Source organism: Rattus norvegicus, chromosome 2, assembly GCF_036323735.1.
Source record: "Rattus norvegicus strain BN/NHsdMcwi chromosome 2, GRCr8, whole genome shotgun sequence".
NCBI lineage: Eukaryota > Metazoa > Chordata > Mammalia > Rodentia > Muridae > Rattus > Rattus norvegicus.
In genome coordinates, this window is record NC_086020.1 from 52,845,721 (window position 1) to 52,870,940 (window position 25,220).

Below are 25,220 nucleotides of genomic sequence, written 5' to 3' on the forward strand. Positions count from 1 at the left end.
AGATGACATTTGGAGAGAACTGAGGCAGTGGCCCTCATCCTAGATCATTCTAACTCTTTTATTCACCTTCTGAGATGTTTGTCACTCTAGTTCCCATACAAAACAGAGATTGTCACTGTCATTGCTTATGCCTCCTTTCCTGGGAGTAAGCCATGTTGGCGGCTTCCTCTCAAATTAAGGATCTTGAACTGGCCATCCTACATCTTGCCTCTGGATCAAGACCAGCCGTAATTGCTTCTTGTTTCATCTACTAGTGCTGGCCTCTTAATGCTCTTGTGTACCAGCAATCATAGACTTGCTCAGTGAGCTGTTTGACTGTGCTCCAGGCTATTTTATTCTTCTATATAACACCTTTATTTGCAGCCAGGTTTATGATCCTGCCCTCAAGTCTCACAACTTTCATTTCTTTGTCCTTCTGCCACAGTTCCTTAATAAAGAATGAAATGAAACTCCATACAGAAAAATCCCATTTATTTCTACTTTATGAAAACAGTTCCTCTCCTCTGGAATCAAGTTTCTGTAGACTTCAGTATTTCTCTCATTCAATCACCTCTAAAGATTTTACTCGGGGGAAGAAAAGAACATAAAAATTATTGAAGACACTTGTGTCATTCACAAATCCTACATCATCAGTGACACCTCTGACACACAAATTTAGTAACATTTTCCATATTGTAATAAGCCTTTGTGACTCTAAGTTTAGATAGCTCTTCCTGAAGTAATTTGGCTTAAAATAGACAAAAAAAAAATCTAAGACCAGTTTTCAATTTTATAGACCTTATTCATTTAGAACTGATCCTTGTCTTCCTTACAGAAATCTGGCAAAGCAGAATTCATGAGTAAACGGGGACAAAAATTGGAGAGTTCTGGAATGTTTGGTTTGAAATAAAAACAGTCATTCCTGAGGAGGAGGGGAGCAGAGAAAGGCAAGGGGGTGTGTAGAGAAAGGAGGGGGCAGCAGAGAAAAGGGGAGTACTGGAAAACGGTTGAGAGAATACTTAACCACCTTCCTGTGCTTTGCTTAAAGTAATTCCTAATAGATATTCACTTTCTTTCCCTGGTGTTTTCATCTCTGAGGGATCCATGGGAATGAAATGCTGATTGACACCTGCTCCAACATCAATGGCAAGCATTAGAACAGGTATAATAACCACTAGAAGAAAGTTACTGTCTACTCCAATGCTGCTAGACAGAGGTGTCTGGTGTGAATCCACATCTGGAAGCCTCAGAAGGATGGTATCTTAGGGTTTTACTACTGTGAATAGACACCGTGACCAAAGCAAGTCTTATAAAGGACAACATTTAATTGGCCTGGCTTACAGGTTCAGAGGTTCAGCCCATTATCATCAAGGCGGGAGCAGGGTAGCATCCAGGCAGGCATGGTGCAGGCAGAGTTGAGAGTTCTACATCTTCATCTGAAGACTGCTAGTGGAAAACTGACTTCCAGGCAGCTAAGGTGAGAGTCTTTAAGCTCACACCCACAGTGACACACTTCCTCCAACAAGGCCACACCTCCTAAGAGTGTCACTCCCTGGGCCAAGCATATACAAACCATCACAGGTTGTCTTGAAGTTTGTCGGTTTTCTCTAAAGGTGAGAAAAGAGGTACCTGAGTCATGAGGACAGTCTGAGACCACCAAGTAAATAAACATGACAGTTACAAATTTGAGTCTTTCATTAATGGAGCTAGGGCTACCACTGTCGATTAACATTAACCCAAACACACAGGATAGAAAAGCCAAAAACAATTACAAACTACCAGGAAAAGGCAGATGCTCCCGACAAGCACCCCTGTAAGAAGAAACTGTCCCTAGAAAACCACTCCATCCATATAGATAAATAAATCAAGGAAAAAATGGGGACAAGGAGTAGAATAGGCAGGGGATTTTGTGAAGAAGCACCCATTTTGTGAAGAAACCGCTGTGCTGAGTGTGGCGATGCAGGAAAGTGGGAAAAGACAAAAGCTTTCAAGCAATAAGACAGTGATAACAAGCCCACAATTTCTGAATCCTTAAATATGAGGGAAATTTTAGTGTCTCAAACAAGAGTGTCATCAAAGGACCCAAAGAATAACAAAACGTGGAAAGTCAGGAGACTGCAGAAGGTTGTGTGTGTGTGTGTGTGTGTGTGTGTGTGTGTGTGTGTGTGTGTGTGTGGTGTGTGTGTGTGTGTGTGTGTGGTGTGTGTGTGTGTGGTCAGGCCTCAAAGAAACAAGACTCAGTACCTGTGGTTCCTCCCAGCACTCCTTACCCTCCCCTGCCTTAAACCTCTCTAGCCCTAGGACTGGGTTTCCTTTTGACCAGATCGTGATACCTGTATAATCCAGGCTTTTCAGCCATGTTCTGCCTTGGTCTCTTGCTTCTTCACCTCCCTTGGTCCCTCTCTCTTACTCCCTTGGCTCCTTTCTTCATCCATTTGCCTTCTCTCCTCTTCCTTCTTTTCCTCTCTCATTCTTACCTTCTCTCTCTTCTCATGGCCCAGTCTATTTTGCGGGCACAGTTCAGTTTGGACTCTTCTAGATGCTTCTGACTGAACTTTCCCTCATAACTGTAAAACCTTCTCCTCAACATAAGAGCAGTCATGGCCTCATTTATATTCGTGTGTGTGTGTGTGTGTGTGTGTGTGTGTGTGTGCCTGTGTGTGTGCCTGTGTGTGTGTTATGTAACTATGTGTGTATTATGTTTGTATCCCAGAAGAAGAAAATCGTACAAAATGATTACAATAGTACTTACTGATAATAGTATTATTAGCATAATAGTATTATCAGTAAGTAAAAGTGTACATAGCATCTGAGAATTTCAGAAAAAAAAAAAGATTCCAAGATGTCACTAAAGAAAGTCTTTTTTCTAAAGGTGTTTTAATGTTCAGTTATTCTATTTCCATAGAACTTTATGAAATTGGAACAGTCCAAAAACATTAGAAGCATTCATATTAGGCCTTAGATATCTTAAAAACTTCTGTTCCCCATTCTGAAAGCTCAGGTCTTATTGTACCAACAGCATCACTGTAGCCCCTAGCCTTCTGTGCCAACAACCTAGGAAACTCAACAAAATGACTTATCTACTCATTCCTCTTTAATTAAACCCCTCAAACAGATCAAGCCCTTTCTACCTATAACTTCAAAGGACCAAAGAACAGCTACCTAACAAATACCCAAACAGAATGATGTATAAAGAAAGGGAGTTTATTTGGGCTCATGGTTCTGGAAACTATGAAACTCAACAGCACAATGCCCATTTAACTACTGTGGAGAAGCAGAAAAGTAGAAGAGAAAACATGAACAAAAGAAAGAGACAAAGAGGGTCAGACTGCTCTTAGGATTACCAGTCCCTTCCTCTGTCAATTTGAACCCCATGGAGTGGCAGATTTATCTACTCATGAGGATGGAGCTCTAGTGATATAAACACCTCCCATTAGCCTCTACCTATCAATAAACCACACTGGATGTTAAGATATCAACATCTGGCCTTTGATACAATACGTTCAAACCATAGCAATTAAACATGGTATGTCAATAAAACTCCAAGCAATTCCTAAATGTGATGGTTATGTAAAGATAACACATTGCTTCAGCAGAAATATTCATTTTCTTTTTTAAAAAAAAGTACTAGATTTTTTTCATGTATAAGACTATTTTTAGATACCAAGTCCATGGAGAATTAGAAATAAAATTTTAAATAGGTGAGCTAATTTTGTCTTGCTTCCAACACTGATGAACTAGACATTTCTTGTAACATGTTTGTACTAATACTGTCAGGAGTATTGTGAGTAACACAAAGTAAAAATTTGAGGAATTTGAGTACACCAAAAAGTCAATTAGATTTGCAGCATTGAAAGGAAACTGTTCGCACGCAAAGCCACCACTGCTTGCGTAGGAATGATTTTTGTGTCGTTGCTGTTTTGGTGTATTAGTTGATCAACATAAAGATGTCCTGTCATCATTGTACAAAAATAAAAAGAGGGATCAGAACCAGTACCCAGAAGGACATTGGAGGAAGGAAGAGGGAAGCCCTTGCCCCAGAAGAAGAAATGTTGTAATTTTCAATAGCACCCTAAGCCAAGAACTCACAAAGAAATCTCCTGCCAAGAAAAAAAATACTTTCCTAATTTGTTTCTTTTTTGTTGTGTTTTGCTTTGAATTTTAAAAGTTCTTTTTTTGTTTGCTTTTAAAGGGCAAACTCATAAATATTTACAGAGACATATTACTAAGCAGAAAAGGAGATTAGAAAATATTCTTGAATGAATAAAATATGTTTTGCGTAAATTGAATTGTACAATCTTAAACGAAGAAACAACTTACAAATCACAAAGCATGATTTACTATATGAGACGACATTTGAAATAATAAGAGATATGATGATGTGGTTTTCTTAGTACGATTCCAGTTCAATTTAAAAAGCATATTTGGTACCAAAGAGTAAGTAAAATTAAGGGGTGGTATTAATTGCAACTATCAAGGAAGACATTAATTAGTAATAAATCTTTATCTCAAATTTTTTGTTATCCCCGTTCCCTCGTCTCCCATTATCTCGAATTTTTGAATACATGTCATACACTGTAAATCATAGAATTCTAGCTGTTACAGTCATAAAATGCTAATTTTTTATTTTCTTATATGTCTGAGAACATAATCTACTTCATTACTAGACATGAGTACTTTACTGAAAAAAATCATGTTTTATTGTAATGCCATAATTTCTTTTTTTTGCCATAGTTTCTAAACCTTGTATATTCACTACAGACATTAAAGCCCTCTTCATACCTGCACCATTGTACTAGAAAAACAGAAGAGAAAGCACCACTCTGACTCCACTGAGAAGCTGATTTATCTATTCATGAGGATGGAGCCCTCATGACGTAATCACCTCCCAAGCATTAAAAGTTTGATGTTTCTGATAGTCTTTTTCATCCCTAAGTAACGATTTTAAAAATGTTTAAGGACTGTTGATTGGAAATAGTTCATACTTAAGTGGACTGTATCCCCAAATTCAAAACTGTTTCAAAAATGCAGAAAGTAAGTGAATAGTTCTATTCTTTTAACTATTTTATTCACATATATTAAAACCATTTACTTCTTGCATACAACTACTTTACATGAAATCGATTAGCCCTCTAAGCACTGAGTATAAGAGCTACTCATTGTGGAATTTATCACTGTGAGATGTAAACTGGACCATAGGAATATCCTACAACCATGTAAAATTATGAATTTACATCTTTCTCGGGGTTATTGCCTACAGTCTTCTGTTCAATGATAAAATAACTCATAAACTACCTCATAAGTTCTAGAAAATCAGAATCAGTATTTTTTAAAATACGCTGGCAGTATTACATGTAACACTCGGTTGCCTGTTCTCTAGCACCACATAGAGTAAAACACTCCTATTGGAAAAGAAGAACGAATGAGGAAGCTGTGCTCTCTTGCCCCCAAATTCACATTTTATTTTACTAAAATAAAAAAGAAACTAGCACATCTTTTATCTTTATATTTGAGGTTTTCATAAGTCTGTTCTATTCTTAAATTATGTAAAAAGTATATGGAGAGACAGGTCAGTTATCAACAAATTATTAATTCATCAAAAAGTAAGTGAAGGCTCTCTGAAGAAAACTCAGAATTTAGCAAAGCATATGTTCCCTTTGTGAAAAAAATGATCGCATGCTAAGAACATTTACTCAGCTTCCTACCCTCACACAGGATATTTCTAGAGAGCTGCAGAGAACCGTGGTTTTCATACTTGCTTTGCAGAGTGCCCTTTAAGGCTAGTGCAAAGATACTGTGATAAGCATGGTCAACTTCTCAGAAGATTCCAGTAGCAACAAGAGCCATGAAAGTTCCTTCTGATTAAAACTTATGTACAGATGAAAATCCTATGTTTTAAGTCATTCTCTTTATTTATGAGGAAGATAACATTTCATACAATTAAAGATCAAGCCTTAAAGGAATCATGCAAACAGCTAAAATGTATCTTCGAAATCAATGCATTAAGATTACATTAGAATGTAATAAGTATGTGTGTGAGTGTGTAATTTGTGCACAAGTTCTAAATAAAGACTTTTTAAACAAGAGTTAAATCCATATTTCTCTAACTAGCCAGAACTACTTGGTTAATAACTTCCATCTTGTGCCTAAAATTATATTGAATAACTTAAAAAGCACATCTGCTAAACAAAACTTTAAAAAAAATCATGAAAATAAAATCACAGTTCTAAAAATCATTATGATTACTTGAAAAAAAGATAACAGTTAGTTATTGTTTATCTAATTAGCCTGCAAAGCCCTAGGCCTGGGGCCTGAAGTTTTCATTGTGTGATTCAGCTGTGAGACAATGATATATCAGTGGATATTTTTTTGTTGTTGGTTTGTTTTTTTGTTTTTGTTGGTCTTTTTTTTTTTTTTTTGCAGAGTTGCATGAAAAATAATGGGTCATGTTCCTAATTATTTTAGAAGCAATTTGAAAGTGAGACAGTAGATATTTTGAAATAAATGTTAACTGAAAAATAAACAAAAGAATCTAGTGCTCCCAATGACCTAAAACAAAATGAAAATGCATATTTTCTAATGAGAACTTTGAAAATACAGGCGCAGAATTAGAAGCTGATGACACACATGTGCCCATGCATCTTCTAATTCTGTTCTACTAATATTTTCAGCTCCCATTTCAAAATTCCAGCCTGTATTTATGATTCTTGTTCTAGTGTCAAATTCTGCCCCTGGCTATGAAGTCATTATTTTTATTGCCTTGGAAAACAACCGTATGCAAGGAGAAACACAAAATCTATAACATGCATTGACTCCGCTGCCCAGATTTAGAATCATGCCCATCTCCCTATGTAGTGTTCATTCTCTCTTTGTTCATAAAGATGCCATTAATGCAAGGGTTCAGAAACCCTGGGTTTTAGTAAAAGAAATTTATGAATTAAATTGCTAGTGAAATTTCTTTTAATTTTTTTTCAGAAAAGGATAGTAGTTGCCTCAAAAGTAATTATACAAAAAGAGAGTTCCAAGGCTTAAAATCTCATTAAAAATATATAACAAAAACAAATAAGTTCTTCTTTAACACAGGAATAGGAGGAAAAGGCAAAGTCTTCAGGAATATCTGCTCATGTAGCCAGGAGGAAGTCCCAAGACGGTTTCTAGCAAGAATTGGGTGACTTCTGTTTCCTTTCCTTACCTTAAAAGTTTTCCAAGTGAAACCTGATGGAATACTACAAAAATCTTCTTCAAATCACAGCCTGGCAATAGTTATTTCTCTTCGTAAATCAGAACAAAGAGAAGAGGAAGTATTGAACAAAAGCTGAGTAGTCGCCCCAGCCCTTAGAAGACAAAGTGATAAAACTGAACCAACACAATCCCTAGTGAGATGTGGCTTAAAGGACAATGCCATAAATAAACCCAAGGATCTCTCAGCATTATGTTCTCCACAAGAGAAACAAAATGGTTTAGTTTACATTTTTAAAAGAAAATAGTTTGCTGCAAGCATAAATCTTCTAGTGAGGCCTAAAGTTCTGCTGTTTTGTAAATTGTTCTAGGTTGTGTTAATATTAATCATGGTTATGGTTGCACACAACAAACTGCCTTATTGTTGCTTCTAAGAGTAGAGCTAAAAGAATTAGAAAAAAAATGGGTTTGTTTGTTTTTTTTTTTTTTTTTTTTTGAAGACAGGGTTTCTCTGTGTACCTCTGGCTAACCCGGAACTCCCTCTGTAGACCAGGCTGTCCTCAGAGATCCTCCTACCTCTGCCTTCGGAGTGCTAGGATTAAAGGTGAAAATTAGAATTTCATAAACCCATGATACAAGTATATTCCATAGACACTAAACCACAAGGCATACAAGGCCCTGGGATATGAATTCACATCCTATTTCAAGGGGAAAAATGCTTCATGAGGGCTCAAAGAACATAGTTAGCTACTAACCTACAGCTGTCAACTTCTTCATGTCTGCTTGGGTTCCAATCTTATTCTCATCTCATGATGAATACAACAGCAATAAATGATGGCCTTACTTAATATGACACTCCTCTGATTGAACAATGTTAGTTTCAGAGCCCTTGCTGGCCTAAGACAATTTGCCAGGTTTATATCATAACCCTATTTCCAATTACCCAATTTTGTTTCTCATCAATTCTCTTACAGGTGCTAGTCTCCATTTCACTTTTTTCTACCTTAATTCTGGATTACCATCAGTTCCCACAGAATTCAGCTGATGAGGAAAAATCAATAGTTCCAGAAAGCAAGCAGGAAAATGGAGCTTTGGGAACTGGATCACTGATGCTTTGCCCCATCCCTGGCCATGTGTATGATATCAATGCCCCCTAGCTGATTGTGACAGTGACCCAAACTCCAGGAACTACAACTGTGGACAGGAGCGTCCTGGTGTTCCAGGTTATGCACAGAATTAGTGGGACTGGCTGTTGCTTACTCAATCATATGGACTCTGTGAGGAGTGATTACAAACTAGAGAGTAATTAACAAAAACTGACATTAACTGGGAAATCTGTAGTGGCTGCTTAACAGCTTGTAAAATAGCACTTATTCCTTTTTCCCTTGTGGTGAGAGAGAAAGAAAAGCAGAAGACCAGACACAGAACTCAGTGATGGAGTCTATTACTTTGAAGGAAACCAAATGTCCAACTGAAACAAATTGGCTCTGACAAAATTAGTATTTTGGGGATACTTGAGACCTGGATGCATGAAGTGGGAAGACCTGGGTAGATGCCCTTGAATATTGTGCTTTCCCATACTACCCTTGACCTCAGACATGCAAGCATCCCCCTTCCTTCCCTGAGATGTGGAATCTCACTCATTTAAGACCAAATTTCAGAAAATACTATTCAGAGATGAAGCTACATCTCCCATCTTGCCTATGCGTTGACAAATACATAGGATTAAGTAGCATCAATATGACAAATTTGGCCTGGTAAAGGTTTGAAGGAGGACCTGGTTCCAAAAAAAAAAAATATGTACAATACTATGTCAGCATGTACGAGTAATTATCTACTCCTGGATTCTAAGGATGATTGATCAAAGAATCTGAATCATATAGCTAAATTTATTGAGTGTTAATTGGCTTTGGACACTGTCTCAAAATATGGACTTAGGACTATGGAAGGCCCTAGAAGGTAGGGTCAATTTGTATCTATGGTGGCTCTGGAAAAATCAGAGAAATGGATAATCATGCTAAACAATGCTGAATTGTCTAGATTTCCATAACTGATAAAATAAAAGGATTTTAAAAATTTAAAGAAGTAGGTATGTTAGAGTGTCTATATTTTGTAAGATTTGAGAATCCATCAAAAGTGTTCTGTGCCGTAAGAAGATCTGGGGTATACATTACTAACAAAATCCATTTACATGTAAACTGGTGTAAGGGTAGTTATTGAAAAGTTCATACTGGCCTCTCCTTGAAGATCGCATTTGGTGATAAGAGATACCATTACAGAACTTGGCTCTTCCTTACTAATGAAGATAAAGAACCCTTTATAAACAAGAAACACCAGGCAATGGGACTTTAACTACCACAAGACAAGGTTGTATTCATTATATCAGAGGCCAGGATCTATCATAAAACAGATATAAAAGTATCAATATAAATTTTCCATAGACTGTGTTGACATTTTGAGTATCCATTTGCAAAATAAAAATAAGAATCTCCAACTAAAGGCTCACACTGTAAGCAAAAGCTAATGCCAAATGGGTCCTACTGAGTGCAAATGCTAAAACCGTAACACAGTGTAAAAGAAAAATGTTATAACCTTCACCTTGACAAACAACTCCTACAGTACAAGTATGAATTATAAAAGAAAAACTGGACATTACAAACAGCAATAATGTGTGATTTTCCAAAATTATTAAGTATGATATGTAATCTCCATTGTCAACTTGATGAACTCATATAATCAGCCAGAAGATAGGCCTATGGGCATACCAAGGGTTATCTTGAACAGATCCATTGATGGAGGTAGACCTACCCCCACAACCACTCTGAGCACTAGTCCCTGAGCTTCATAAAAAAGAAAAAGTAAACAGAACACAAACCTTCACCTGCTTCCTGACCATGATCACAATGTGACTAGCTGCCTCAACCTCCTCTCGCCATGACTCCCGCATCATAATGCATTATTTCCTGAAACTATGAAGCAAAATAAATTATTTCTTCCTTACATTGCTTTTTTCTCCCAGAGTGTTTTATCTCAATAACAGGAAAGTAACCAAGACAGTAAAGCAGGATAGTTGAAAAACACATATGCTTTCTTAAGTGCCATATTTCAAAATGCATAATGATTACAATTCAATAATCATAATATTGAAATTTCCTTATAAAGAAGATACACAAATGGCTTAGAAGCCCATGGGGGAAATCCTCAGTTTCATTTGTCCTTTGAAAAATCAAAATTAAAATTACCAGGAGATAACACTGCATATCTACCAGAAAAGTAGAATAGAGAATCCTAACAGCACGAAGTGTTGGACCAGGTGCAGCACAATTAGAGTCCTCATTTATGGCTGAAGGGGCACAAAAAAATTGATATTTTCATATAAAGTTGGGCATAACATTTTATAGAACACAAGAATTCTATCTTGAAGTATTTATTTAGGAGAGATGAAATATGGTTTTTAACATAAAAAATACTGAAAAATTCAAATCATTTTTATTCAGGATTATAACTGAAATATTCATTCAATGGAACACTACTCTACAAAACAAATGAGGAGTTACTGATTACTATAGCATAGATAAGCATACTAGAGCACATGTAAGTATAGAAAGTATTGTGTAAAATACGATGTATACATATATATGTATACATACATATGGAATATCTATAACAAATACTATAGCAATATAAGTATAGAAAGTATTATATTAAGTATAACACATAAATACATATATACATATATGGAATATATAAAAGGAATACTACAGTATATTTAAGTAGTTAAGTAAAGTGAGCAGATTTCACTATATAACTCCATTTATACAAATATTTAAAGGGAAAACTGTTCTAACAGAATGCAAAGCACTAGTTGCCAAATGTTGAAGATGAGAGTGAAGAATGACTATCAAGATGGATTAAAAAATGGGATAACTAATGTTCCTTACAATTGTGCTGCTTAAACTGTCAAAATGTATCTAATGGAATATTTAAAATAGGATTGTAGTTCATGTAGATTTTGCCTAAAAATAAAACTTGTTGAAAGGAAGTTCATAAGGATAAACAAGTATATGTCTGACCATCGTTTCAAATATCATAGTCCCTTGATCAATTTCCAACGTGAGTCAGGTTCTGTAAATGAAAGTTGTTGTCTTAATATGTAGTTAGGTCTCTTGGAGAAAACGCAAAGCACTGCCACAGAAAGTATATGCTACTGTGATGGTCTCAGTTCCTTTGTTAAAGAGATATACAGTCTATGGCTAAGACTGTACAGTATAGGCAGATACAATACCTACCCATTTCAATATTAAGTTAGAGCCCTAAGACCAAAATCATCATTGATGGCCACTGTAAGAGTATGGGACTTAGTCAAGCCTAATAAGAAATAGAGTCCCAATAATGAACCCATTGAGTTCACGATTCAATGAAAACAATTGTTGGACATTTCCCTGGCTCCTGAATAAACTATTATAAAATCACTTATTTACTAGTTGGAATAATCCTCAACAGGGTTTTGGCACATTGGCTAAAATCTGTCTTCATTGAGAAAGCCAAGCAAAAATTCTACTTGTCCAATTTTCTTTAAAAAAAAAAAGTGATATCCTGGAAATGAAAAGAAGATACGTGCCAAAAAGAAAGATTAGAATTTCATAATATTTTTGTGTTTGACTTCTATTCTGGTTTCTGCAGAAACTTTTGGCCCCTGAGTAACAGGTTAGATTACAAAAAGCTATGCTATTATGTGTGATATCATTAAGGCACAACCCCAGATGTATTTTATGTAACTGTTGACTTCATAAATGCATCCTTTTGAAGATCAATTAAGAAAGAATATCAGAACAAAAACTTGTATGTATATAATGAACAAGAATGTACATTCTTGATTTTCTCCAAGAACTTCATCAACACCATTATTCTTTATTATGAACGTGTACTAAAGAAATATGAGAATAGTTGGGCTAATACATGCCAGGAGGCAAATGCTGGAGAGGATGAGGCAGGAGGAGGATCACCAGTTTGAGGCTACCTGGGGTTATACCTTTTAAGCTGGAGGAATATCTCAGTTGTGAACCTTTACTGTCCATGAATCTTCAGCCCATACTACTTTCTAGGCCTTCCAGAGTTATTTATTTTATAGATGTACAAGTGTGAAACATGACACATGATCAAGAAACCTACCTCACAGTGAAAAAGTTTCAGAAATTGAACCATATTGGTGAACTCTTCTGTTTATATTCCAAGCCCTCCTTTGGCAGCATGCTGCACAGAACACCACATTGACCTGCTGAAATCATAGCTGACTATCTTCTGTAAGGATTTGAGACTAATAACTAAAAAGTAAATATGTTAAATCAGAGATACTTTATCCCATTAGAAATAATTCATAAAGTATTGATACCAAGGAATAGAAATAGAACAGCCCTTTCTCATCATTCAAAATATCAACAGGGTTGTCATAGTCAGGGTTTCCATTCCTGCACAAACATCATGACCAAGAAGCAAGCTGGGGAGGAAAGGGTTTATTCAGCTTACATTTTCACATTGCTGTTCATCACCAAATGAAGTCAGGACTGGAACTCACACAGGGTAGGAACCTGAATGAATGCAGGGTGGATGCAGAAGCCATGGAGGACTGTTGCTTACTGGCTTGCTTCCCCTGGCTTGCTCAGCTTGCTTTCTTAAAGAAAGCAGACTACCAGCCCAGGGATGGCATCACCCACAATGGGCTAGGCCTTCCCCACCTTGATCACTAATTGATAAAATTCCTTACAGCTGGATTTCATGGAGGCATTTTTTCAAAGGAGGCTCCTTTCTCTGTGATAACTCCAGCTTGTGTCAGGTTGACACACAAAACAAGCCAATACAAGGGCATTTTCTGTTCCCTATACCTCTGGACTCTGCAGTCTTAGATTTCTTGGTCCTCAAAGAGACCTTTCTGATACAAGTCACAAGAAAGGGTGGTTGCCAAAAAAAGTAAAAGTTACAATTGTGTCCTCAGATCTAATGCAAGAATAATCACCTTTGTCAATTTTGATCAACAAGGGCAGGAAAATTGCTCTTACACAATAGATGCAGGGAAAACATCTGTGGGATTTAGGTGACCTAGTTGAATACTTATTACTACTCATAGTTCAGTAATGGCCATTTGAGGACAACTGCAATGATCTTGGATGGGAAGTGATGAAATCAGCCATCAAAAAGCTGTATTACCGGGGTGAGGTCTGCAAGCAAAGAGACTATAGAATAGACAGTGGTAGAGGAAGAAGCAGAAGAAGAAAAAGAGCTCTAAGAATAGTAACATCAGTGACCCCCATTGAAGGAGTCAGAGAAAGGACTGGAAGAGCTTGAAGGGCCTCGAGACCCCATATGAACAACAATGCCAACCAACCAGAGCTTCCAGGGACTAAGCCACTACCCAAAGACTATACATGGACTGACCCTGGACTCTGACCTCATAGGTAGCAATGAATAGCCTAGTAAAAACACCAGTGGAAGGGGAAGCCCTTGGTCCTGCCAAGACTGAACCCCCAGTGAACGTGATTGTTGGGGAGGAGGGTGGTAATGGGAGGAGGATGGGGAGGGGAACACCCATAGAGAAGGGGAGGGGGAGAGGTTAGGGGGATGTTTGCCCGGAAACCGGGAAGGGGAATAACACCCAATATGTAAATAAGAAATACTCAAGTTAATAAAGATAAAAAAATAAAGAATAGTAACATCAGCTTATATTTTTTCTTTTTTGTTTTCTTTTATTGGATATTTTCTTTATTTACATTTCAAATGTTATCCCCTTTCCCAATTTCCCCTCCGAAAACCCCCTCCCCTCCCCCTGCTTCTATGAGTGTACTCCCCCCACACTCTCCCTCACACCTCCCTGCCCTGTCATTCCCCTACACTGGGGCATGGAGCCTTCAGAGGACTAAATGCCACTCCTCCAATCCTCCAATTGATACCCGACTAGAAAATATCATCCTAAGTGAGGTAACCCAATCACAAAAATATACATATGGTGTGCACTCACTGATAAGTGGATATTAACCCCAAAGCTCAGAATACCCAAGATGCAATTTACAGACCACATGAAGCTCAAGAAGAAGGAAGACTAATGTATGGATGCTTCAGTCCTTCTTAGAAGAGGGAACAAAATACAGGAGGAAATATGGAGACAAAGTGGGGAGCAGAGACTGAAGGAAAGGCCACCTAGGGACTGCCCCACCTGGGGATCCATCCCATATACAGACATCAAACTCAAACACTATTGCTGATGCCAAGAAGTGCATGCTGACAGGAGCCTGATATAGCTGTCTCCTGAGAGGCTCTGCCAGAGCATGACAAATACAGAGGCAAATGTTCACAGCCAGCCATTGGAATGAGAACAGGGTCCCCAGTAGAGAAATTAGAGAAAGAACTGAAGGAGGCTGAAGGGGTTTGCACCCCCATAGGAAGAACAACAATATTAACCAAACAGCTTCCCAGCCCCCCAGAGCTCCCAGGGACTACACCACCCAACAAAGAGTACACGTGGAGGAACCCATGGCTCCAGCCACATATGTATCAGCTTATATTTCTATGCCTCCTCTTTGAAGTTTATCACCAGGAAGAGAGGTCAACTACCACCTTATATTATCTGTTGCCAAAATGGATATGAAGTGGGCCTTCAGACCCCAGTACAAGAAATGCTGTATATACTGGTACTAAGAATGTGACTAGACAGAAAGTGCTACCTGTTAATACCTTCAGATCTGCCTCATCTTTCGAATTGAAGTTATGGTCTTCTCAGGATAAGACCAGCCAATTATCTTATGCTAATTGGTCACAAAGATCCAGCATGTCATCCTGATTGAAGATATCTGTATAGGCTCAGCTTTTACAAAGCCTACTTTATTTAGGTTTCTTTAAAGTTTAACGTCCCTGTCCCTTCTAACCTACTGACCAAAAGTAGGAGAGAAAGATGATTAATAGGACAAAGAGGGTTGGAGATCTGTTTAGACGTAGTTGTCTGGGCTGATTCCAGTCTTCATTATCAGGATATCAGCAGTCTAGTCCAACAGCAAACACCAAACATGAATCAATAGCAGCAGCTCAATCCAGCAGAAACCTCAAGGCTCTGCTGATCAGCATGAGTCAGTGGAAGTAGTAAAAAGTAGCTGGAATACCACCAGAAGTGCTTTGGTGTATTTCAAAACAAGCGAAGACCAGTGAAGATCAGTACAACCCATAACAAAGCACGAGTGTCTTCTCACTGCCTGTGGGTTTCTAATTATACACTTTCCAAACATCACACGCCCTCTCAAAAGACTGCTTCAGCAAAACATCCTCTCACTAGACAGCTTCCAGGAAAATATCACATGATACAACTGAGTTTCCAAAGAAAAGAAATTTCTACTTCATATATATATATATATATATATATATATATATGTATATATATATATATATGATTAACTACACACAATAGATATATTTATAAAACCCATAAAACTAGAACTTTATGTCACATTTTTTCCCAGTGATAGGCAAAGAGCTTTATACAGTCATCAAAATCCAGCTGTAAGGGACCCTGTATTTCCAGGAATCTGTATGTGTGGTGTTAATTGGGGATAATTGTTTTTACCTTCTAGAGCTGTCCTAAAAATTACACAAGACAAGACAGTTGGGGATTACAAGGGTAAGCAACACACATAGGAAAGAGGTTGAAGTTCAAGGTGATCCTAGGCTATATGGTAATTCCAGTCCAACTTCTAAAATAACAGGGAGAGCATGCACAAGTTTCCAGGGTAGCATCTTACACAGAGAAGGCACTTAGTGCTCCCTCTCTGAGTACTTTCTTTTTTTTTATTTACTTATTTTTTTTATTAACTTGAGTATTTCTTATATACATTTCGAGTGTTATTCCCTTTCCTGGTTTCCTGGGAAACATTCCCCTTCCCCCTCCCCTTCCTTATGGGTGTTCCCCTCCCAACCCTCCCCCCATTGCCGCCCTCTCCCCAACAGTCTAGTTCACTGGAGGTTCAGTCTTAGCAGGACCCAGGGCTTCCCCTTCCACTGGTGCTCTTACCTATGAGGTCAGAGTCCAGGGTCAGTCCATGTATAGTCTTTAGGTAGTGGCTTAGTCCCTGGAAGCTCTGGTTGCTTGGCATTGTTGTACATATGGGGTCCCGAGCCCCTTCAAGCTCTTCCAGTTCTTTCTCTGATTCCTTCAACGGGGGTCCTATTCTCAGTTCAGTGGTTTGCTGCTGGCATTCGCCTCTGTGTTTGCTGTATTCTGGCTGTGTCTCTCAGGAGAGATCTACATCCGGCTCCTGTCGGCCTGCACTTCTTTGCTTCATCCATCTTGTCTAATTGGGTGGCTGTATATGTATGGGCCACATGTGGGGCAGGCTCTGAATGGGTGTTCCTTCAGTCTCTGTTTTAATCTTTGTGTCTCTATTCCCTGCCAAGGGTATTCTTGTTCCCCTTTTAAAGAAGGAGTGAAGCATTCACATTTTGATCATCTGTCTTGAGTTTCATTTGTTATAGGCATCTAGGATAATTCAAGCATTTGGGCTAATAGCCACTTCTCAATGAGTGCATACCATGTACGTCTTTCTGTGATTGGGTTACCTCACTCAGGATGATATTTTCCAGTTCCAACCATTTGCCTACAAATTTCATAAAGTCATTGTTTTTCGTAGCTGAGTAATATTCCATTGTGTAGATGTACCACATTTTCTGTATCCATTCCTCTGTTGAAGGGCATCTGGGTTCTTTCCAGCTTCTGGCTATTATAAATAAGGCTGCGATGAACATAGTGGAGCACGTGTCTTTTTTATATGTTGGGGCATCTTTTGGGTATATGCCCAAGAGAGGTATAGCTGGATCCTCAGGCAGTTCAATGTCCAATTTTCTGAGGAACCTCCAGACTGATTTCCAGAATGGTTGTACCAGTCTGCAACCCCACCAACAATGGAGGAGTGTTCCTCTTTCTCCACATCCTCGCCAGCATCTGCTGTCCCCTGAGTTTTTGATCTTAGCCATTCTCACTGGTGTGAGGTGAAATCTCAGGGTTGTTTTGATTTGCATTTCCCTTATGACTAAAGATGTTGAACATTTCTTTAGGTGTTTCTCAGCCATTCGGCATTCCTCGGCTGTGAATTCTTTGTTTAGCTCTGAACCCCATTTTTTAATAGGGTTATTTGTCTCCCTGCGGTCTAACTTCTTGAGTTCTTTGTATATTTTGGATATAAGGCCTCTATCTGTTGTAGGATTGGTAAAGATCTTTTCCCAATCTGTTGGTTGCCGTTTTCTCCTAACCACACTGTCCTTTGCCTTACAGAAGCTTTGCAGTTTTATGAGATCCCATTTGGCAATTCTTGATCTTAGAGCATAAGCCATTGGTGTTTTGTTCAGGAAAATTTTTCCAGTGCCCATGTGTTCCAGATGCTTCCCTAGTTTTTCTTCTATTAGTTTGAGTGTATCTGGTTTGATGTGGAGGTCCTTGATCCACTTGGACTTAAGCTTTGTACAGGGTGATAAGCATCGATCGATTTGCATTCTTCTACATGTTGACCTCCAGTTGAACCAGCACCATTTGCTGAAAATGCTATCTTTTTTCCATTGGATGGTTTTGGCTCCTTTGTCAAAAATCAAGTGCCCATAGGTGTGTGGGTTCATTTCTGGGTCTTCAATTCTGTTCCATTGGTCTATCTTTCTGTCTCTGTACCAATACCATGCAGTTTTTATCACTATTGCTCTGTAATACTGCTTGAGTTCAGGGATAGTGATTCCCCCTGAAGTCCTTTTATTGTTGAGGATAGTTTTAGCTATCCTGGGTTTTTTGCTATTCCAGATGAATTTGCAAATTGTTCTGTCTAACTCTTTGAAGAATTGGATTGGTATTTTGATGGGGATTGCATTGAATCTGTAGATCGCTTTTGGTAAAATGGCCATTTTTACTATATTAATCCTGCCAATCCATGAGCATGGGAGATCTTTCCATCTTCTGAGGTCTTCTTCAATTTCTTTCTTCAGTGTCTTGAAGTTCTTATTGTACAAATCTTTTACTTGCTTGGTTAAAGTCACACCGAGGTACTTTATATTATTTGGGTCTATTATGAAAGGTGTCGTTTCCCTAATTTCTTTCTCAGCTTGTTTCTCTTTTGTGTAGAGGAAGGCTACTGATTTATTTGAGTTAATTTTATACCCAGCCACTTTGCTGAAGTTGTTTATCAGCTTTAGTAGTACTCTGGTGGAACTTTTGGGATCACTTAAATATACTATCATATCATCTGCAAATAGTGATATTTTGACTTCTTCTTTTCCGATCTGTATCGCCTTGACCTCCTTTTGTTGTCTGATTGCTCTGGCTAGAACTTCAAGAACTATATTGAATAAGTAGGGAGAGAGTGGGCAGCCTTGTCTAGTCCCTGATTTTAGTGGGATTGCTTCATGTTTCTCTCCATTTAGTTTAATGTTTTATGTCACATTTTAAATAAACTACTTATGTACAATATGTTAAACAATAGTCGAACAAAACAACCTTAAAATTTCTATCATTATATATAGATTTTATATTAAACAGTCAATATACAATAGTTAAACAAAATAACCTTAAATTCCTATCAAAATTAATAATTAAACAAAACAAGCTTAAATTTCTATCAAGATACAATAATTAAACAAAACAACCCTAAATTTCTATCAAGAAAGAATGATCAAGATATATTAATATATGCCAAAGAAAAATACTTAAGACTAGTAGATACAACATTTTATTAAAATTTTTAATTAATTGTAATGTTATTCCCTTTTCCTTTTTTCTTCATCATTAGATAAGAAAGGAGGTAAGAGAAAAATAAAAATAGAGGAGAGAAATCCCAGATTTAAACGTTATTTTGTTCCCTTCCTGATCATAACCAATAGCAATCTACCACCCTAGATGATAACAACAATAACACGTCAAATAACCAAAACTATCCACCCCAACTTACGGGACCAGGACAACTTCTTATAATTGCTTCCTGCTGAACTGGGACAAAATATCCTTGCTTGGGACATAAGACAAAATAGTCTTTAAAAAGCTTCCTGTAAAGTAGTTTAGTCTCTGTCTTGTCTGTCCAGTCTACGTGTTCTCCAGACTCTGTGTTGTCTGTCTAATGTCTGTATTGTCCAGTCTATGTCTGATCAACCATTTGCGTTAGCCCTTTTGAAATGGATTTGCATGAATATGTTGGAGAAATTAGTAACTGAGACAGTCTGTGAGAATGAATCACCTGGGCTATTTGCTTTGTGGTGACATTCGTATCTCAGCTGCTGAGAGATTTTCCCTGGTCAGATCTAATCTTTCTAAGTTTCGTTGGCAACCATATTTTTTCATTCCCTGTAGACACATAAGCATAACACATCCCCTTCTTAAAACTATTGCAGATTTCCATTCTAATGTCAACAATTCTTATAGTATATATTGGTTGGCCCAGTTCCTCAGTTTTTTGGGGTTCTTTTTTTGTTTTGTTTTGTTTTGTTTTTTGTTTGTTTGTTTTGTTTTTTGGGTTTTTTTGGTTTTTGTTTGTTTGTTTGTTTTTGTTTTGATAATCCAGTGTCTCTCAGATGCTGTTGTTCCTTTTTCACCAATATTAAGAAAATTTAGAGTTAACAAATTATTTAGTCTGTTCCTGGGGGTGGGTGGGTTTATTCTTCCTTTTTGTTTTGTATCTGTGGCTCTTTCTACAATTGCTTGTCTTGTGGAATTGTGTGGTATACCAATAATGTGTATTATAGTATATATTGTAGTGTGCAAAGAATTGAATCATCTTATTGGATACATATACTTTAGTATTATCGGTCCCCATTTGAGCAGGTATCCCCATAATTGCTATTATTTCCAATAAGTGTGTAATTACTCAATCAACCTTTTCAGAACTTAAAGAAGTTGCCCATTGAAACCCTGAGTATGTGTCAATAGTGTGGTGCATATACCTTTGTTTCCAAATTCTGCAAAATGAAAAACATCAATCTGCCAAATATCATTTCTTTGGGTACCCTTAGAGTTACTACCAGCAGGTAACTGAGTTTGGTTGTATAGAAAACACACAGACTTTATTTTTTTGGCTTGTTGCTAAGTGATAGAAAAAAATTTGAACCTTTCCTGTTAATATTATTGATGTTTTTCATGAAATTTTGAGGCTTCTAACACATTTCCTATTAGTAAGTGGTCAATTTCTTTATTTCCTTGAGCTAATGGACCTGGCAATCCTGTATGAGACCTAATAGGAGTAACATATAATGGAAAGTTTCCACTTCTAATGGCTTGTTACAATTGTATGAATAACAACATTAATTCTGAATTATCAGGAAAAAATTCAGCAGTCTCTATATGCAAAACAACTCTTTCTTCACACCGATGATGGGCAAGTTTGGCCCAGATTTCTCATTGGGACTGGCAGAGATTTCAGTAGATAGGTTTCACGTGCTGACACCTTCCAGCGATCATTTGCTTCTTCTCTATTTCTTTCTGGCTGCTATTGACCAATTAGTCTTTACAGTCCTGACTTTACCTTGCTGTTCTATATTTTAATCAATTAAAAGAAACCCCTAAGGGGCTGAAGATACAGCCCAGTCACTATAGTGCTTAGTGTGCAAGCATGAAGATCTGGGAACGGATCACCAGCATAAAATTCAGAAGCGGCAACCTGACCCTCTAATCCCAGTGCTGGGAAGGCAGAAATAGGAGGGTCCTTTGCTCTGGCTGCCCTGTCAGTCTAGATAACTTGCTGAGCTCCAGGTTTTGCAAAAGATCCTTCCCTAAAATATACTGTGTGGGGAGTTTAAGAAAGACACCCGAAGTCAAGCTCTGGCTTCCACATGAGGTATACACACACACACACACACACACACACACACACACACACACACACGGACCATATCCACACACAGTTGAATACATATGCACAACAGCACTCACAGAAATAAACATGTCCACATATACACACATATAGACCACATGCACATACATATGAATATATATGCACAATATCACACGAAAGACAAACATGTAGATACACAAACATACTAGAAACTATATCCTCCATACTATTTTTAAAATTGAGTGGGAAATTAATATGCAATTATGGGCTGAGAATTTTGTGGAGAGAACATAATCTATACCTCACTGTTTAACCCGGACCTTTCTAAAACACTTTAATTGCCCTCTTAACATCCACAGCATCTGTCTTAGTTGGGGTTTTACTGCTGGGAACAGACATCGTGACCAAGGCACCTCTTATAAGGATAACATTTAATTGGGGCTGGCTTACAGGTTCAGAGGTTCAGTCCATTATCATCAAGGTGGGGACGTGGCAGCATCCAGGCAGGCATGGTGCAGGAGGAGCTGAGAGTTCTGCATCTTCATCTAAAGGCTGCTAACAGAATATTGACTTCCAGGCAGCTAGGGTGAGGGTCTTAAAGCCTGCACCCACAGGGACACACCTACTCCAACAAGGCCACACCTCCAAATAGTGCCACTTCCTGGGCCAAGAATATTCAAACCATGACAGCATCCCACAGGATGCTCCATAAGTTCCTATGGAGCATATCTTGGAAAATACAAATGAGTACCAGCTTACCAATTTTAAGTACATCCATTTATAAAAATAGACAATTTCCAAACACTTGTCCTGAAAAATCTTAATCTCCCACCTAAGTATTCACCAGGCCTGATTCTGCTTAGCTCTCTCAGGTGACTTCACATGCACTCAAGATGATTTGGCCCCAGACTTGCAAATTGAAGTCTATCAAATAAAGACATTTTGTGAAACTAGATTAGAAACATATATAAATAATTTTTGATTTATTGCATTTTGAAATATCTGGAGGAAAAACACTAAAATACAATATTCTTTAAAGTACAGCAGAATTTTCAAAAGCAAAGAAGCTAAATACTGTGTGTTTCTTCATTTTTTTTACTTGAATTTACTTCTGCCACAGCCCTTAAGGAGGGCAAGACCACCTAATTCCTCAGTTTTACTCATTGATTCAATAAATATTTACTCAATGCCTTCTGTGTGCCAGGTTCTTTGTTAAGTACCAAAATGAACAACCATAAAAAGAGAGACCCATCTGCTTAAGAAGGACCGCTCCAGAGTTGTCACATTCACACTGGGATATGCAGGCAAAGTCTGATTAGCCAGGAATGGCTGGGAGGTGGTTGATGCCAATTGTTCCAAGCTAAGAGAACAATATGTACAGAGGCTCTGGAAAAGGAGGATTGGTTCAACCTAGAAAATAAAGAAGACTTGTTTGATCATGGCTTAGAGAAGAAAAGCTAAAAACATATCCAAAAACAAAAAACAAAAATCTACAAAGCCTTGTACCCTTATTCTAGAACTCTGTAGTTTAAATCGAGGACTGAACGCATACAGCAGAGCTAATGAAATGAATACCTATGCTCTGTCCATTCCCAGCAGAGATTCAGAAGAAAATTTAAGACAAACAAAGGTGGAAAGTGGATCCTAAAACTTAGTGAAATCAAATGTGCTAACTTTCTTGTCTGATGTATGACAGTGAAGACCACCAACAAGAGTGGCCATTTTGATTGAGCCAGAATGGTGCAGAGCTACACAGCTCCCTTGCTCACTGGGCTTCCCTAAGTCATTTCTACAAAATTGGGACCCGATGTCTCCTTCTTCCATGTATTCAAAAGTCTTTCTCATTTATGCATTTCTAAATGACCACAGCATGGAGGAAATTTCTAGACAGTTTACAAAGTACTTTTAAGTTTAAATAAGATGTGAAATTAAGATTGCAGAATTAGTGGCAGAAGCACAGAATGCATTTCTTCTACTGAAAGAAAATGTGAATAGAAAATTGGACACATACTTTTGAAGGGTTTTATCAATTACTTAAGAAAGCACATATTCAGGGAAGTAACTAGAGATCATACTGATGCTATTTTCTTTTATTCTTTTAATGGTATTAAGCCTAAACACAAATTAATTGTTAAAGAAAATAAGATTCCAGCATAATTTGGGGGGCTCAGGAAAATATTGAGTGTTCTTATATTATTTTGGGTTTAGCAAAATACATTTTGCCAAACATTTTACCCCTAATTCAGAAAAGGCATGCATATTTCAAAGGAAATTTAATCCATATGTTTCTGATTCATTTACACTTAATTCATCAAAATGTTGTTTTGTAAGAGTTACTCGGTGTCCAAGAAGCCTTAGAAGCGTCTTCTCTTTGAACCAGAAAACTTTGTGCTGCCAGAACTAAATGGTATTCTATTTGCAAAGAGTAGGACCTAGTGTTCCTCTAAGAAGTTTGGCCCATAAGCTAGACTCTTCTCCCAGAATGATGAGGTTCAGAGTAACAGGTAACACTGAGAACTAACCAGGGTCTGCAGGGATTGAAGGGCATTTCATTCTGTTATTGAGAGGCACTTTTTGTTTTCATTTTTAGTACAAAAAAAAGTCATTCCAACATTTCAACAAGAAAATAAAGGGCTTTAGTCCTTAGCATGGAATGTTAGACTTAGTTATTAACAGTGGATAAATATGTGATTTTATAATACAATAACCAAAGTGGATTTCCTCTGGAATCCGAAGTATTTTGTTATACAGAGTTGGGGCTTCCTTGGTTCCTTACTGCACTTTTGCTACTTGTTTTGGATGTTGAGAATGTTTTGTTGGGGTTTGATTGGTTGGTTGGTTGGCTGGTTGGTTGTTTTTTTTAATCTCACTGATGGTCAAGTTTCTCCAGGAACCAATAAGTTTTCCCTCTTTGGGGCATGTGCTTGCTTACCTTCCAAGAGTTCAGATAGTAATTCTCCTTTTCTTTTTCCTTCTTTCTTTTTTTTGTGTGTGAGACAGGTAAACAAAAGCAAAAAGGGGTACAAATACTTACCATTTCAAACCACAATGCCCTGGGATAGAGGACCTGTCCCTATTAACTTGATTGTGCATATATTGTGGCAACAGTTCCAACCACTTCCAACGATGCAAGCATCCTGATGCAGTTGCAGTGCTATCCATCCCCTGTTAGATGCAGGAACCTGCAGCCTCTCAAATGACAGTGAGACACTGCAGTCTAAAAATACAGCACTCGTCACATTCAACATGACTGTAAAGACTTGCCGTGGTGAAAACCATAAAATGTTTCATGGCAAATAATTTAAATAAACTATTAAACAGTAACAGAAATGGCCGCGATTAATGAGTTTTAAATAAGTAAAGCTAGAAAGTCAGCTTATATGATACTTATTGTCACAACTTAAACATATCACATATTTATACTAAATACATATATCGAGTGATACATTTCTTTAACTGTATGTATACATTTATTTAAAACATTTGAGGTTATGGCTTAAGTCTCATTTTTTTCTCTGAAAACCTTTCCAAATTATCTACCTAAGTAATTTTGCTGACTGAAAAACATCACATTGAAAGAAAAAGTTTGCAAATATGGGAATTTGCACTTTTCCAATCCAAAATAGCTGATCTGCACAGCTCAACCTATAACATTTGGAGCTTACATGAAAACTGTCTTATCTCTGCTTTATAATTAGAACAAGGGAAAGAGGCATCCACAAATAGAACTTGGATTAAGACCCAGCTTTGTTATTTAGCAATTAAGTTACACTTTACATGAGAAAACCACAAACCTATTAGCCAGTTTCTGCATCTAAAGATGTAGTACAACAGTATTCCTACCACAGAGAAAGATTGGAGATATAGCTCAGCCATAAAACACTTGACTAACATGCATGAAGCCCCATAGATTTAATCTCCATACTAGGGGAGGGGGTGGAAGAAAGAAAAAAATGAAGGAAGCATGGGCGAAAGAAGAAAGGAAGGATGAGGGATGGAGGATGGAAGGAAGGAAGGAAGAAGGAAGGAAGGGAGGAAGGAAGGAAGGAAGGAGGAAGGGAGGGAGGGAGGGAGGGAGGGAGGGAGGGAGGGAGGGAGGAAGGAAGGGTAACCTTATGGGCTGTTAGAAGGAATAGGGTATATGATCGGAGAAATGTATAGCTGTGAAAAAATGCTTTCCGCTTATTCTCCTTTAACAAGTAGCCATGTAATAGGTAGGCTCCTGAAAAG